The 14633-nt window shown below is 39.3% G+C and overlaps 1 protein-coding gene across 8 annotated transcripts in view; it reads right to left on the reverse strand.

Moving 5' to 3' along the window:
• Positions 1 to 14633, reverse strand: part of Numb (NUMB endocytic adaptor protein) — a 107721-nt gene that overhangs the window by 43663 nt on the left and 49425 nt on the right. For 6 of the 8 annotated variants that reach the window (XM_021653576.2, XM_021653593.2, XM_060387831.1 and 3 more), the window contains one exon: positions 13155 to 13239. The exons of the other annotated variants lie outside the window; for them this stretch is intronic. The gene's annotated coding sequence lies outside the window, so the exon portion shown is untranslated. The remainder of the gene's footprint in view (positions 1 to 13154; positions 13240 to 14633) is intronic. 8 annotated transcript variants of the gene reach the window in all.

Genomic DNA, 14633 nt, shown 5'->3' on the forward strand with positions numbered 1-14633 from the left:
GAGAGTGATTAAGAAAGACTCCAGACACTGATCTCTTGACTCATATGCATGTACACACACAGTCTCATATCCTCACACACTGCCAACAGACACAGCAACATCAAACAAATCCCAATGAACCAACAGCAAAAACAAAAAAACACCACACAACAAACCTATAAACCCTTTCTTAACTTCCCCTAATAACCAATACTCTGTCAAAGTGGTGTTCTCTCTTGATGCAGTAAATCAAGAAAATTCACTTTTTGACCAACAGGAATTTCTTTGTAGGGAAAGTTGTCTACAGAAATGGAAAAAGAAATCTAACTATGACTATTTTAGGTCTTGGAAACTACATAAGTGGTAAATGCTATATAGAAAAAGATAAGCAGGGGCTGAAGAGATGGCTCAAAGGTTAAGAAAACTGGCTGTTCTTCCAAAGGTCCTGAGTTCGATTCCCAGCAACCACATGGTGGTTATAACCATCTATAATGAGATCTGGTGCCTTCTACTGGCACATGCAGGCAGAATACTGTATAAATGATGAATAAATAAATCTTAAAAAGAAAAGAAAAAGATAAGCAGAATAAAGAGAGGAATTAGAAGTGCCTAGGGACATATAAAGCTTTACATTATAAAACAGAAATTTGAACTAGGGGTGTAACTTAGTGGTAGAGTATTGCCTAACACTTCAAAGCCATGGGTATGATCCAACACAAGTAAACAAATGACATTTAAGCAAGAACTGAAGGAGGTAAAAAGTTAGCCATAGCAGTAGGGTGACAAACAAATAAAGTAGTATTCTAATGAAGTACGCTTGCCTAGGGTGTCTGTGAACCTGCCCTCATGCGAGACACATTTATTGGCACACTGATGTTAAAAGTAAGCCACAGTGTTTTTGCTGTTCTCGTTTGATACTTTTCACAGTATCCCAACACTTCTGCACAAAATCCTCGGAAAATCAGGTAGACACTGAATCCTACTTCCACACAGCCTCTGTTACTTAATAAGAGAAAGCTATGTCAGAGTACACTGTTTGCACTAGAATTTGGAGCCCATCCTCACCTCTGTAGATGCCAAGGTTGAGGGACTTGTTTGCAGGGCTTAAGATTGAGTTGGACAGAAATTACTCAATGCCAAACTCAAAATTAAGCTTTAGGATCCATAATTTTGGACACAACCAAGGGTGATATCTAGATGCCCTCACCTGTTGTTTCACTTTCCCCTTACCCAATCACACAACTGCTTCAAACAGGAAATCATACATATATCAATAAGATGTCAGCTGCATTTTTATGGTTTACATGTGCTAAGTGAGCGCTAAGTGTCAATATGGCAAATTACATGTCCATACCAAATGCATCAGGCACAGTACATGTATGCACATGCACACAACTATGATCATGCCAAAAATCTACTCTCCAAAGAGAGGAATAAAGTAAAGAGATAATAAACACTACTAGCCACTATATGAATAGCACCACAAAAGGCATTTCATGTGCAAGTTTATTGATTGGCAAGATGAAACGTCTCAAAATATAAGACAGCCACATTTTGGAAGAGACTAACTGAAAATCAGTTTCAAAGAACTGTATAACACATAAACAGTCCAGGACAGCCAAAGCTACACAGAGAAATCCTGCCTTAAAAAGCAAACAAACAAACATAAACAAAACATAAAAACATCAACAGTGACAAAATACCAGTCGGGAAAAATAAAACTTGGAAAATGAATGTTGTACTGTAAAAAGACTCAATGAGCAAATAAAGCTTTAGGGATGTGCTCAGATCACCAGCTAAGGAGGTTAGGTTCCTAAACAATGTTCTATGGCAGTTTAGTCACGGCACACCACTAGCCATGGCCTCGCACAACTAACAGAAGATGATGAAAATATGCCTCACATACACATGCTACAAAGCATAAGAAAACTAAAGAGTTGAGGAATTGACATACTGAAGGTATAACCTAACTAACGAGCACCCAGGACGGTGAGATAGGAGTATCAGGAGTTTAAGGTGGTCTACACTTTGAGACCCTGACTTCAAACAGAAACAAAAACAAGCAAAATATTCCAGCAATGACAGAACTGCAATGTGATGTATGCAATTGGCTTTGAACCTGTAGTTATTTTGATGTTAAAAAAAAAAAAAAGGAGGGGTGCCCATGAGGTTCTATCTGTCTAAGGAGTGAGTGATAGGCTTCTGGGAGAGGGTGTCCTATTCCTCAGTCATGCAGCCACTGGTATCTTCCCCCTTGCTCAAATAAATAACACTATTATCCATGATTACCCAGGCAACCCTAACTAAATGAAGTAGGCCACCAAAAGCAAACAAAGACATGAAAGGAGGAAGAGCTGGGCCTGGTGGCGAATGCCTGTAACCCCAGCACTCAGGGAAGCAGAGGAAGGCAGATCTCTGTGAGGCCAGGACAGCCAAGGCTACATAGAGAAATCCTATCTTAGAAGAAAGAGAGAGAGAAGAAAGTAGGGAGGAAGACTTATGGGAGGGAGTGGAAGAGAGATTTGGAACAAGAGAAGATAATGGGTGTAGGAGAGGGAGATATGATCAAAGAACAGTCTATATGGATGAAATTATTAAATATTTTCCATTAAAGTGTTTAATTAACACTTGAATGAAAGCTATTGTTCAAGAACTGTAATTATATAAGGCTGCTTTTCTACCTTGATAATTCACACTGGAGGGGATTACTGAAGGCTCCTGTAAAAGCCTCTAGTTTCAAAAGCACTACTTAAAGGTTCAAGAACTAAATGTTCTACATGCCAAACAAGGTATTAGCTCTCACTGAAGAATTTAGCCTCATCTGAGAAAGGAATGAAGAGCCATCCACTTAAGAATGAGAGGCAAGTTAAGTCATGAGCTGGGAGCCACTGCACGCTGAACAGCTAACCCGAATGTTAATACCTGTCATGGCTTGGATGTGAGTGTTTCCCCCACTAAGAGGTGATTAAATCATGAGGGTACTAACTTTACCAGTTGATTAATTTAATGCTGAGCTCACAATTGCATGAAGCATTAGGAGGTGAAGCCTAGTTGGAGGGACGAGAACACAGGGATATGCTTGTCCCTGAACTCGTCTTCTCTCTGTCCTGCCACCATGAGGTGAACAACTGTGCCCTCCTTGCCAAAGGCCCACAACAATGGGACGAGGGCTACAGGACCAGGGTAAGAAATCTCCGAAGCCATGAAGCAAAATAAATCCTTCAGCCTTTAACTACTGTGTCACAGCAATAAAAATATAACATAGTATCCTCATTTAATGGAGTTTCTATATTAAAAAAATCAGCAAATCAAATATTTATTTAAAACAGCATTAACAGAAAATAGGCAAAATATATGTTTATTAATTTAAAATGAATGAGCTCAGAAAAGATAAATGCTCTTAATAACCAGCAAAATATAAATCAAAACCACTATATATCATCTTACAACTAATGAGTTTGATAAATATTAAAGAGCTAGACCATTAAATACATGAAGTGGAGGAAAAGGCATTCTCATTTGCTCATAAGAGCATAAGTTGGTACAACTAGTTTGGAAACTAATTGGGAAGCATCTAGGAAAGTTTAACATGTATATGCCCTTACAACCAGAAATTCCACTTCTAATAGACCTTAGAGAAATTCTTACACATGTATACAAGGAGTGATAATGATGCCTGTATAACATTACATAGCGTCTCTAATAGTAAATTAACAACAAACCTTACAACCTAAATAATCGCTGACAGAATAGATATATAGAATATTCATGCTAGAGTACTACACAACAGTAAATACATATGACCTAAAGCCCATCCATCATAAACATCATGGTGGGGAGAGGACCAAAGTAGAAGAATACATTATAATATTCTTTCTATAAACATCAAAACAAAGGAATGCAAATAAACATAACTTTAGGAAAAAATAATCGGAACAAAATGCCATGTGTCTGTTAGGCAACTGCTCTCTCAGAGTCTTCTGGAGCTTCTGGTTTGTTCACTTTTGGCTGTACAGATTCACACTTAAATTTTACAACTACAAATGTCTTATTTCTTCCTTTTGTTAGATGCTTTGCAATCGTGTGTACATGTATGTTTGCATTTTTATAAACATCCCATCCATATTCTCAGTTCCAGGAAGAACTTTAAACAACTTATTCTTCACTTAATTTGAAGTAAGAAATCATTAATCTAATGTTTTGTTTATCTGTTTGTTTTTTGAGACAAGGTCTCACTATGTAACCACTGGCTATTCTGGAACTTACTATGTGTACCAGGCAGGCCTTAAACTCACAGAGATCCTCCTGCCTCTGCTTCTTAAGTGCTGGGATTAAAGGCGTGCATATTGGTTTTTAAGACATTTGTCTTTCTGTCTGCTTTGTTCTGTTGTCACAATCACACTTCTAACTTAAGGTGTTTAAATTAGGTAAGATGGGGATATGCTTCAGAAAAAAAAAAAAAAGAAGAAAAAGAAGAAGAAGAAGAAAGAAAGAAAACCCTACAATATACATACAAGAGTAAAACACACACTCTTATCACAGTGACATTTAAAACTTCTTTCCCTGGCCAGGGAGAGGGCTCAGCAGGGAAAGGTGCTTGCCATCAAACCTGATGACCGGAAGTCAACCCCCAGATTGCATACGGTATAAGGAGAGAACCAAATCCTACCAGTTGTCTTCTGACTTCCATAAAAGCACCATGGTGCATGCATGTCCTCCCCCCTCCCAACACACACACACACACACACACACACACACAAAAACAAAATTGATTCCCTGTGAGAGGAAAAAAAATTCTACAGTCAAGTAACCAAAATTATTTTAATTCTTCCATTAGTTGCTTCCAAATGTAACAACACATAAACTAAAATATAAAATCACAGGCTGGAGAGATGGCTCAGCTGTTAAAGGGCTAGGTGCACAACCATGAATAAAATATAAAATCATGGACATCACTCCAAGTACATGAGAAATAAAGTTAACTCTCAAATTTGCTCAGCTAAGCTATTTCAGGAGACTTAGTGTAACACTAGCAGATCATACAATGAGATACAGGCAACCACACAGCTCAAGTTCATGAGTACAGCTGCAGAATGAATCATATAATCTACCTAATTTTATTCTTGTTTTATTACTGTTCTCTCAACAAACATGACTGAATATAAATATGCAGAATTCTTTTGTTTCTTTGCATGTCTATTCCAAAAAATTATAAAGCAAATTATAAGAAAACATCTGCACTGACTATTCAACTGCTCCAAAAGAAAAACATTATTTGTTCACTCACTTAAACCTAAGATAAAATGCCAAATTCAACCAAAAAATACAGACTATTTTACATATTTTTATTTTTCTTTGATTTCCTTTTTTTATCAATAATGAAATGATTTTTATTCTTAAAACTGCATGAATTTTAAAGCCAGGAGGGGTGGCACACACCTGTAATCCTAGCACTCAGGGAGAAAGAGGCAGGCGGATCACTGTGAGTTCAAGACTAGCCTGGTCTACAAAGTGAGTCCAAGATAGCCAAGGCTACATAGAGAAACCCTACCTCAAAAAAAGTAAAATCTGCTTAATAGTTGTCCTTCTTTGATTTCCAGCATTTCTTGTGATTGTTTTTAAGATTTTCAGCCAAGAATTTTTTTTCATTTGATGAAGATAAATAAAAAAATGTAAATACTATTCACTGCTGGCAGGAACATAAACTTGTATGACATCTACAGAAATCAATATGGAGGTTCTTTTTTTTTTTCAGTTTTAAAATCTTTTTTGAAATTACAGGTTATTTACTTGTATCCCAGCTGTAGCCCCCTTCCTCATTCCCTCCCAATCCCACGCGTCTTCCTTCATCTCTTCCCATGCCATCCAGTAGTCCACTGATAGGGAAGGTCCTCCTCCCCTTTCCTCTGATTCTAGCCTATCAGGCCTCATCAGGGGTGACGGCACTGTCCTCCTCTGTGGCCTGGCAAGGCTGCTCCCCCTCAGGAGGAGGTGAATACAAAGGCTCTTCAAACACCCAAGAACACAACCAGCACATGACCCAGCTAGATCTTTCTTGAGTACATCTTGAAGGACTCTTCAATCAACTTACCACAGAGATAACCTGCATCCATGTTTACTGCTGCACACTACTCATAATAGCCAGGAAGCTGAACCAGCCTAGATGCTGGGTAGAGGAATGGTTAAAGATAATGTGGTCCATATACACAATGAAATTTTATGCAGCCATAAAGAAAAATAAGATCATGACATTATCAAGAAAATGAATGCAACTAGAAAATCTATGTTAAGGAAAATAAGCCAGACTTGAAAAGCAAACTAATGACATTTCTTGTATACGAAGAGTCTAAAAGTAAAATTCTATGTGTGGGGGTCATAAAACTAGAAAAAGGATCATGAGAGGTAAGGAAAAGGTCTAAAGGAAAGTGGGAAATAGCATAATAGAACACACTTAAAAGGAAAATAGAAGGGGGTACTGAGGGAAGGGAGGGAACCAGCTGGAGGAGACGAAGGAACAAAGAGGAGGTGAGGGAATGAGATCAAAGTGTGACAATGAGATCAAAATGTAATGACACAAAAATATGAAGATGCTGTAATCAGATCCATTACACTTTGTATACTACACCTAAAATTTAAATTAGAAGCAAGAACTCCTAGATTCATCAAGGCCAAAGGACTATAGATAAGTCAATCTGCCTTCAATTATGACTAAAGATTTTATAAGCAGATTCAGGTAAAGCTACAGAAAGCAAAGGGTTTATTTATTTACTTTGTTTTTTTGTTTTGTTTTGTTTTGTTTTTTGAGATCAAGTCTTATATAGCCCAAACTGGCTTTGAATTCTATGTGTAGCTGAGGATGACCTCAAATTTGGATCCTGTTTCCACTCTCTCAAGCATTAGACTGGAGGTGTATGATAATACAACCAGAGACAACCAGCTTGATCTCTTTCTTCCTTCCTTTCTTTCTGAGTCCTACTTTTCAAAGAAAACATTAATTTAGCTCTCACATAAATTTAGCTTTTGATAAATTTAACTTTGCTATATGTTGGGATACCGTGAAAAATGTATTACTTATGTCAGGAAATTCTTCCACTTACTGCACTTTCAAAGAAAACAATGTAAGAGATTATTCTAATTTTTCAAAATAAAATAAAAATTACTTGCTCCATTAGCTGTTGGATGAGAGATTTTAAGACAAATTAAGCCTTGGCTGTCCTACAGTTGGCACTTAAGAATAAAGCAGTGACAGTGTGACTGTCCCAGTTCTCTACCCACATACTCTGCAGTCCTAGCTACCATTCAGACCACATTCTCAAGCAGTCGTCCATAACACACACCTCTCTCCAGTTCACCAGTCATTTAAAGTTATGTACAAATCTGAAAGTGTTGGGCACTTTTGTGCCAAAAGATTCTTACTTACAAATCAACCCTTGCTTTAATGGTAGTCTGTGATCTGACTTTTATTTTAGGTATCTTTCTTATGTATTTTCACCTTCATACTTACCTTGTTCACAAAATTCTTTGTTTAAATACAGGACTTCACTATTCACCCCTTAAAGATAATAAAGGCCAGACATAATGGCACAAACCTACAATCACTGCACCCAGGAAGCAGAAATAGGCAGATCTCTGTGAATTCAAGACTAGCCTGGTTTACAAAGTAAATTCCAGGTCAGCCAGGCGAAACCCTGTCTTAAAAACCAAAACACAAAACAAAAAGTTGAACCTAGAAATATTTAAGAAAAAAAAAATTTAAGGGCAAGGGTGGAGTGTCACTCAATGATAATGAGAGGGAGGAGGGGCACAAACCCTTTTCTGGGGAACTAGACTGGTATTAAGCATTGTTGAAGCACTATTAAACTCAGTATTATTACTAGGATTGTAATTTTTTAAGAGATTTATTTATTTATTATTTATACAGTATTCTGCCTGCATGCACTCCTGCACATCAGAAGAGGGCGCCAGATCTCACTATAGATGGTTGTAAGCCACCATGTGGTTGCTGGGAATTGAACTCAGGACCTCTGGAAGAGCAGCCAGTGCTCTTGAACTTCTGAGCCATCTCTCCAGGCCCAAGGATTGTCTTTTAACAGACAGTTTAACTACCGATAAGTTAGCACTGGCAGGGAGGGAGGGAGGGAGGGAGGGAGGGAGGGAGGGAGGGAGGGAGGACAGCAGAAAGCAGAGCAGCAGCAATGACAGAAACAGCAGAAGGACAATAGCCATGATAGCTAAGCAGTCAGCAGGTGAAGCTGTCAAAATGGCAGAGTGGCCAGGCACTGACAACTGCTAGGGGTGGGGCTTCAAGACTGGCAGCCGATAGTGGTGGAGATGGTGAAAGATGGACAGTAACTGCCTGCATGGCACTGGCATCAGCCACAATGGCCATAGCATGAAGAGACAGATGAATAGTTCAAGAAGGGAACAGGGCAAGGTGAGGATAGACAACTACAGGCTGAAGAAAATGAAAAGAACAGAAACAGTCAGAGAAGAGAAACTGGAGAAACTGCAGGCTCTGTCCTCCAGAAGAGTTATTAAAAAGAAGAGGAGGAGGAAGAAGGAAGAAGGAGAAGAAAAGAAGGAGGAGGAGGAGGAGGAGGAGGAGAAGATGACGACAACACTGTCAAATGCTGAAACCCCATGCCTGTCTGCCTAGACATGACCTCTAGCACTTGCAGACCTGAGAGCCTCCTTAACTATCTCCTACACACAAGCTATTAACACTAGAGAATATGAGCACTGCCCTAGTCTGCTGGCTGTCACCAAGTGCTACTCTCAAACACCGAGAGACATACAAGCTGTCAAAGGCAGTACCTGAAGAACTCCTCCTGGCCTTCCCTGGATTTCTGGTACTAGCAGAGCACTTGCCTACCAAGCTTGAAGCCCTGGCTTCAATTCCTAGCACTTCAAAAACTCCCAAACCAGCCAAACATGATTCTTCTTGTAATTAGGAAACCATTGTTAAAAGAGCTTACATTATTGTTATTATTGGGTATGTACATATGACATGTGTGACTACTGGTACACAAGCGCCACAGTACACTATGTGGAGATCAGATGTAACTTTAGGGAGTCAGTTCCACTGTGCTCTCCAGGGATCAAACTCAGGCCATCAGGCTTACACAGTAACGCTTTTACCTACTGAGCCATCTTGTGAGGCCCTATTTTTATATTTTAATTGGAAAAAATGAATTTATGATTCATGACTTATCTTAAGTCATGCTAACATTTTATAGATTAAAAAATGCATACATATATGCTCAAAGCAAAACACTACAGTGCTAGCACATCTGTAAGGATGCAATAGAAGGATCATGAGTTCAAAGCCAGCCTAGAATGAACAGGGAGACCTGAAAAAAAAGATATGGCCATCGCAGAATGATTTCATCAGGAACATACTCAGAATTTACTTAAAAACAAAATTTTATTTTGTTCCGATGTAGCAAAAACTGACTTAGCAAGGAACATCTTGGTGAGAAAGGGCAGAGTTCCTGAGAATGATAACCTACTTTTTACATCGACTTTCTTCTCCCCTAAAGCATCTGTCAAGTGTAGGAAGAGGAAAAGGTGCTAAAATCTGGAGACGCAGACTAGAATAAAAATATGCTTGGTTCCAAGAATGAGAAGTGAGAAGAGGGAGAAGAGAAGGAGCAGAAAGAGGCAGGCAGGCGGGGAAAGTGGAAAGCAAGAGGAGGGGAGGGACAGGGTGAAAGGGAAGCAGGGGAGAGGAGAGTATTTCACACACATCCTTCGGCTTTTAACCCACTCTGACCTTACTTTTCCATTTATCACATCCCTGTTCCCTAACCTAAGCTTCCAACAAACACTTCTAAAACATACCTCAATCTGTCCACTGCTCTATCTCCATCACCAGAGCCACCACAGCCCAATTCAACTACTGTAAAGTACAAGCTAGGACTTACTTCTATTGTTCCTCTCTGATCAACCACGCACATGGTAGCCAAAGCTTTATTTAAATTTACTGATTGTAGAAGTCTGTTTTCTCTTTCCAACATGAGGGTCCCAGGGATCAAATTCAGATCATTAAACTTGGTGGCAGGTGCCCTTATCTGCTGAGCCATCTCAAGCCCCCAGAATAATCTTTTAAAAATAGATTATGGCACTGTGTAACCATCCCACTGGCTTCCTAAATGTATTTTCAAATCAAGTTCAAACTAAGCATTTAGTGACTCAGATGCTTAAAACAGCGCCCAGATACAAATGCTCAGTGTATGTTCACATACTAAGGTAGAGCCTCCCCAACTCTGAGCTTGGAGTGGGCACCCTCCTTGAGGAGCTCTTATGACTCTTTTGTTTCCTGAAGCTTATTTGTTTCCAGTTGGGACCTATTGTTTCTTTCTCCTGAAAAAAAAAAAAAATTTTTTTTTCTATAGACTCTTCAAGGGCTTATTTCTTCCTCATACTTCAAGTTTCATCTTTAATGTTACCTCAGTGAGATCTTTTTTTTTTTTTTTTACTTTCTAAATACCTTTCCCTATAATTCATTTTTTGAAAAGATTTATCTACTTAAAAATTTACATTTATTTAAAAACTTCTGCACAAGAGTACCTTGTATGTATATATGTATATGTCATGCATGCCTGGCTCCCACAGATTCCCCTGGAACTGAAGTTACAGATGGTTGTGAGCCTCCATCTGGGTGTCAGAAACTGAATCCAGGTCCTCTGCAAGAGCAGCAAGCACACTTAATCACTGAGCCATCTCTCCTGCCCTTGATAATTCTTTATAAACAACAACAACAACAACAAACCAGGGTATCTCTGTTACATTTCTCTGGCTGTCCTGGAACTTGCTCTGTAGACCAGGCTGTCCTCATAGAGATTCCACCCTCTTCTGTCTCCCAAGTGCTGGGATTAAAGGCTTGGGTTTCCATGCCCAACCCCACTTATTACACAACTTTCATTTCTTTTCTAGTGCTTTACAAATTGTAACTGCTTTATTTACTTTTTGGTTTTATTAATTTGCCTTGTCCTTGAATATTTTCAGCTGCTTCAGAATTCAGGAAGTTCCCTAACTTGCTAGAAAAGTATCTTCTTTTGCCCAAATAGTCTTAACTAAAATATATATTTTTTTCTCACCAAGAAGCTGAGTAATTGGCTACTAACATAGATGTTAAAGTCTGTACTGTGATTCATCAGGCCTGCATACTTACCTTAATTGCTAGTAATACCCTGTGTCCCACAGAATGCTATGCTTGAATGGAAGAAGAGTCAGGATAAGAAGAACCACATCCTCGGGCAGGGGATATGGCACTTGCCTGCCATGGGTGAGACAGAGCTTGGGACAACCACAGTGTGGCTGTGTATGTGTACACATGTATTTCCTCCTTTAAAAGTTTTGGATTTTTTTTTTAAGATTTTATTTGTTCTTTATATATCATTCTGTCTGCGCATCAGATCTCATGATAGATGGTTGTGAGCCACCATGTGGTTGCTGGGAACTGAACTCGGGACCTCTGGAAGAGCAGCCAGTGCTCTTAACCTCTGGGCCATCTCTCCAGCCCAGTTTTGAATGATTTAAGTATAAGGTGACAAGAGGGAAAGGGAACATTTCAAGTAGGGTGAAGTATGTAAAAAGTACGTTTTATCAGAGGTAGTGGCAGCAGTTAGGAGCAATGCAACCCTCATTTGTAGGCAGTTAGTCAGGTTGCAGAGCCAGGGGAAACAGTAATCTATGTCTTGCTGAAACTGGCTGTCAGCACCAAGAACACTAAGATTTTAAAATGAATGACCTAACTGGTGAGCTAAGAAACTAAAACCCAAAAAGCCCTGATGCATCAAGACATGGTTAACTACCAGCCTCTGTTCATACTTGCTGCTTCGTCATTCCCCTACATTGATCTTTGTTTGTTTCCCCCCCATGGTGGGCTTTCCCGAGCCTGTACATGCTCTTCATCTGATCAGGACTCTCCACTTAGATATAAATTAATTGAATAGATGCATCCTGGCTTAATCCTGATTTGCCAAGGGATAGGCCCAAATTGGCCCATTCCCAGAACACGAACATTCTCTGCTCCAAAGATACATCTGGCAACTTGGAGAGCTGTTTCTTTACTTCTCAATAAACTTTGCTTGCCTGTCCCTCTCCTACTGTCCTCGTTCCTCATTCTTCTTGATCATGAGACAGAAAACTTGGCTCTGACTCAACTGGAAAGCAATAACACTAGATACCATCACTGCAAGACGCACCATTAGTTTATATTGCACTAAAAAATGCTGCTGAAAGTGTTAATAAATGCTCATTATGAAAAATCATCAAAAAGAGTGATGCTTCCTAGTCACAGAGATGTTAAAGTCTGTGAAGAAGAGGGGAACAGGTAGAGACAGGAAAAGTAGAGAGAAGGAGAAAGTGAAAACTACCATTCTATCAACGACAATACACGATTTTCCCAGAAAGCACAGTAAGTATGAAGACATGGGTCACTGGTTCTTCAAGCCTCATCAGCATGGGAAGCCACATAGCACCTGCTACTTACTGTCTTCATCGGCCTGCTCATCCTAGATCATTTCCTTGGCCCTAGCCTGTCCACATCACTGTGTTTTAGATGTATCTCTTCTTGTTTTATAATTCAAATTGAGTATGACAAAAAGATAGACATGTATATGTGTATACACACACACAGTAAATGTACCTGAGCAAAGTTTAGGCTACAATTTACATAAGCCAAAATTAAGCTTCAATAAATTAGACCTAGAGGAAAATCACTAATTTGATCAAATTCAGATCTGTGGTGAAGCAGCAAACATAGACAAGTAGGAAAGTCTTACACGCGTTAAATCAGCCAGTGTTCACAGCAATCTCGTCAGGTGAACAAACAGCTCTACCAGTGTTTTACAAAAAGGGAGACTCACATAGAAGAAGTTAAGTAACCTTCCCAGTGTCACACAAGTAAACAGAGAAGTTTAGACATCTCTACCCAGGTCATCTGTCTCCAAAACCCAATCCCTTAGTTACTACACTGTATTGCTTTTCACCATACTTAAAAGAAAAATGAAAAACTTAGAAAGGACATAAACCTCACCATTAAAAATGACCCAAAGTAGTTAAGGAACACTGAAGCAGTATTAATACCAATACAAGTCATCCTAGGTTGGTGCGTCACAGCTATTTCAAAGTGTCTTAGCCTTGATTAGTAGTTGTGAAGTTGGACAGACCTGGCTCTGAATCTTGGCTGTGCCTTTTACAAGCTGTGTGACTTTGGACAAATTTCGTAACTTCACCAAGTGTCAGTTTCCTCATCTGCAAAATGAGAATAATAAATGTCTTACACAATTGTCCTTAGTGACACGAGTACAAAAATAAAAGGGTTTCAATTTTGTCAGAACACGGCTCTACTGTAATGAGAGAATGAAGATTAGCACTCTTGAGATACTGAGCAGCTTCACGATACACACACTGATCAGAAACATAATAATCCCAGATACAAGGCAAGTGGATTAGGGATCTGACTGGGGCTTTGCAAACACACGCTACCACTGAGACACCCCCAAACCCAACCACTGGGCCCTGGAAATTAAACAGAAAAGAAAAGGTCAAGGGACGAAGATCAGCACCAAAAATTCGGGAGATTGTTAGGAAGAAATTTTTATGAGAGAAAAACAGAAAGGGTAGGGAAAGAGATCCAGGGTTGTGGAAGGCAAGGAAAACCTACCCAAAACGACAGAGGTATCTCTATGATTGATTCTAAAGTCATGCCCATTTTTCCCCTTTCCATCTCAACTAACACAATTTTCTTATTTTCTTGCAGCCAACAGAAGCTCTGCTATATGTTAAAAAGTCCTATTTCTTCCAGTGTCATAAAAGTACATGGCTAGTAAAGAATAAATATTATAGAATTATAGTTAAGAACTGGAATTGGATCTTCACAAATGAAACACGGTGAAAAGGAAATCCCTTTTCTAAAATTTTATTTCGATTCATTTCGTTTACTTTACGCGTGAGCAGTTAACCTGTGTATATGTCTGTGCAGCATGTGCTACCCGGTGCTTGCGGAGGTCAGAAGAGGGCACCAGATCAGATCTCCTGGAACTGGAATTACAGATGGTTGTGAGCCAAACTTAGCTCCTCTGCAAGAACAGTAGTCAGTGTTCCCGACCACTGTGCTATCTCTTTAGCTCCAAGAAATCTGTTCTTAAAAATATTAGGGGCTGCAGAGATGGTTCAGCGGTTAAGAGCACCTGCTGCTCTTCTAGAGGACCTGGGTTCAATTCTCAGCAATCACATGGCAGCTCACAGCTGTAACTCCAATTTCGGAGGATCTAGCACCTTTCCACAGACAACATGCAGGCAAAACATCAATGCACATAAAATAAATAAATCTTAAAAATATCTTACTAATTATTAGTGTGTGTGTTTATATGACGTGTGAGAGAAGCAGTTCCCCCCTCCTTCCACCTTTATGGGGTTCCAGTGACTGAACTTGGTCACCAGGTTTGTGCAGCAAGTTCACCTACTCTGACATCCTGCCAGCACTGAAATAAAAATCTTACATTGAAGGCCTTTGGTTTATGAGAACTATTATGCATGCAAAACTAAGCTATAAAGTGTTTCTCTTTCCTCTTTTTTAAAGCTATATTTATTTTTACCTATATGAGTGCCAGAAGAGGGCATAGGATCCCAGTATAGATGGTTAG

Source organism: Meriones unguiculatus, chromosome 7 (assembly GCF_030254825.1).
Source record: "Meriones unguiculatus strain TT.TT164.6M chromosome 7, Bangor_MerUng_6.1, whole genome shotgun sequence".
NCBI lineage: Eukaryota > Metazoa > Chordata > Mammalia > Rodentia > Muridae > Meriones > Meriones unguiculatus.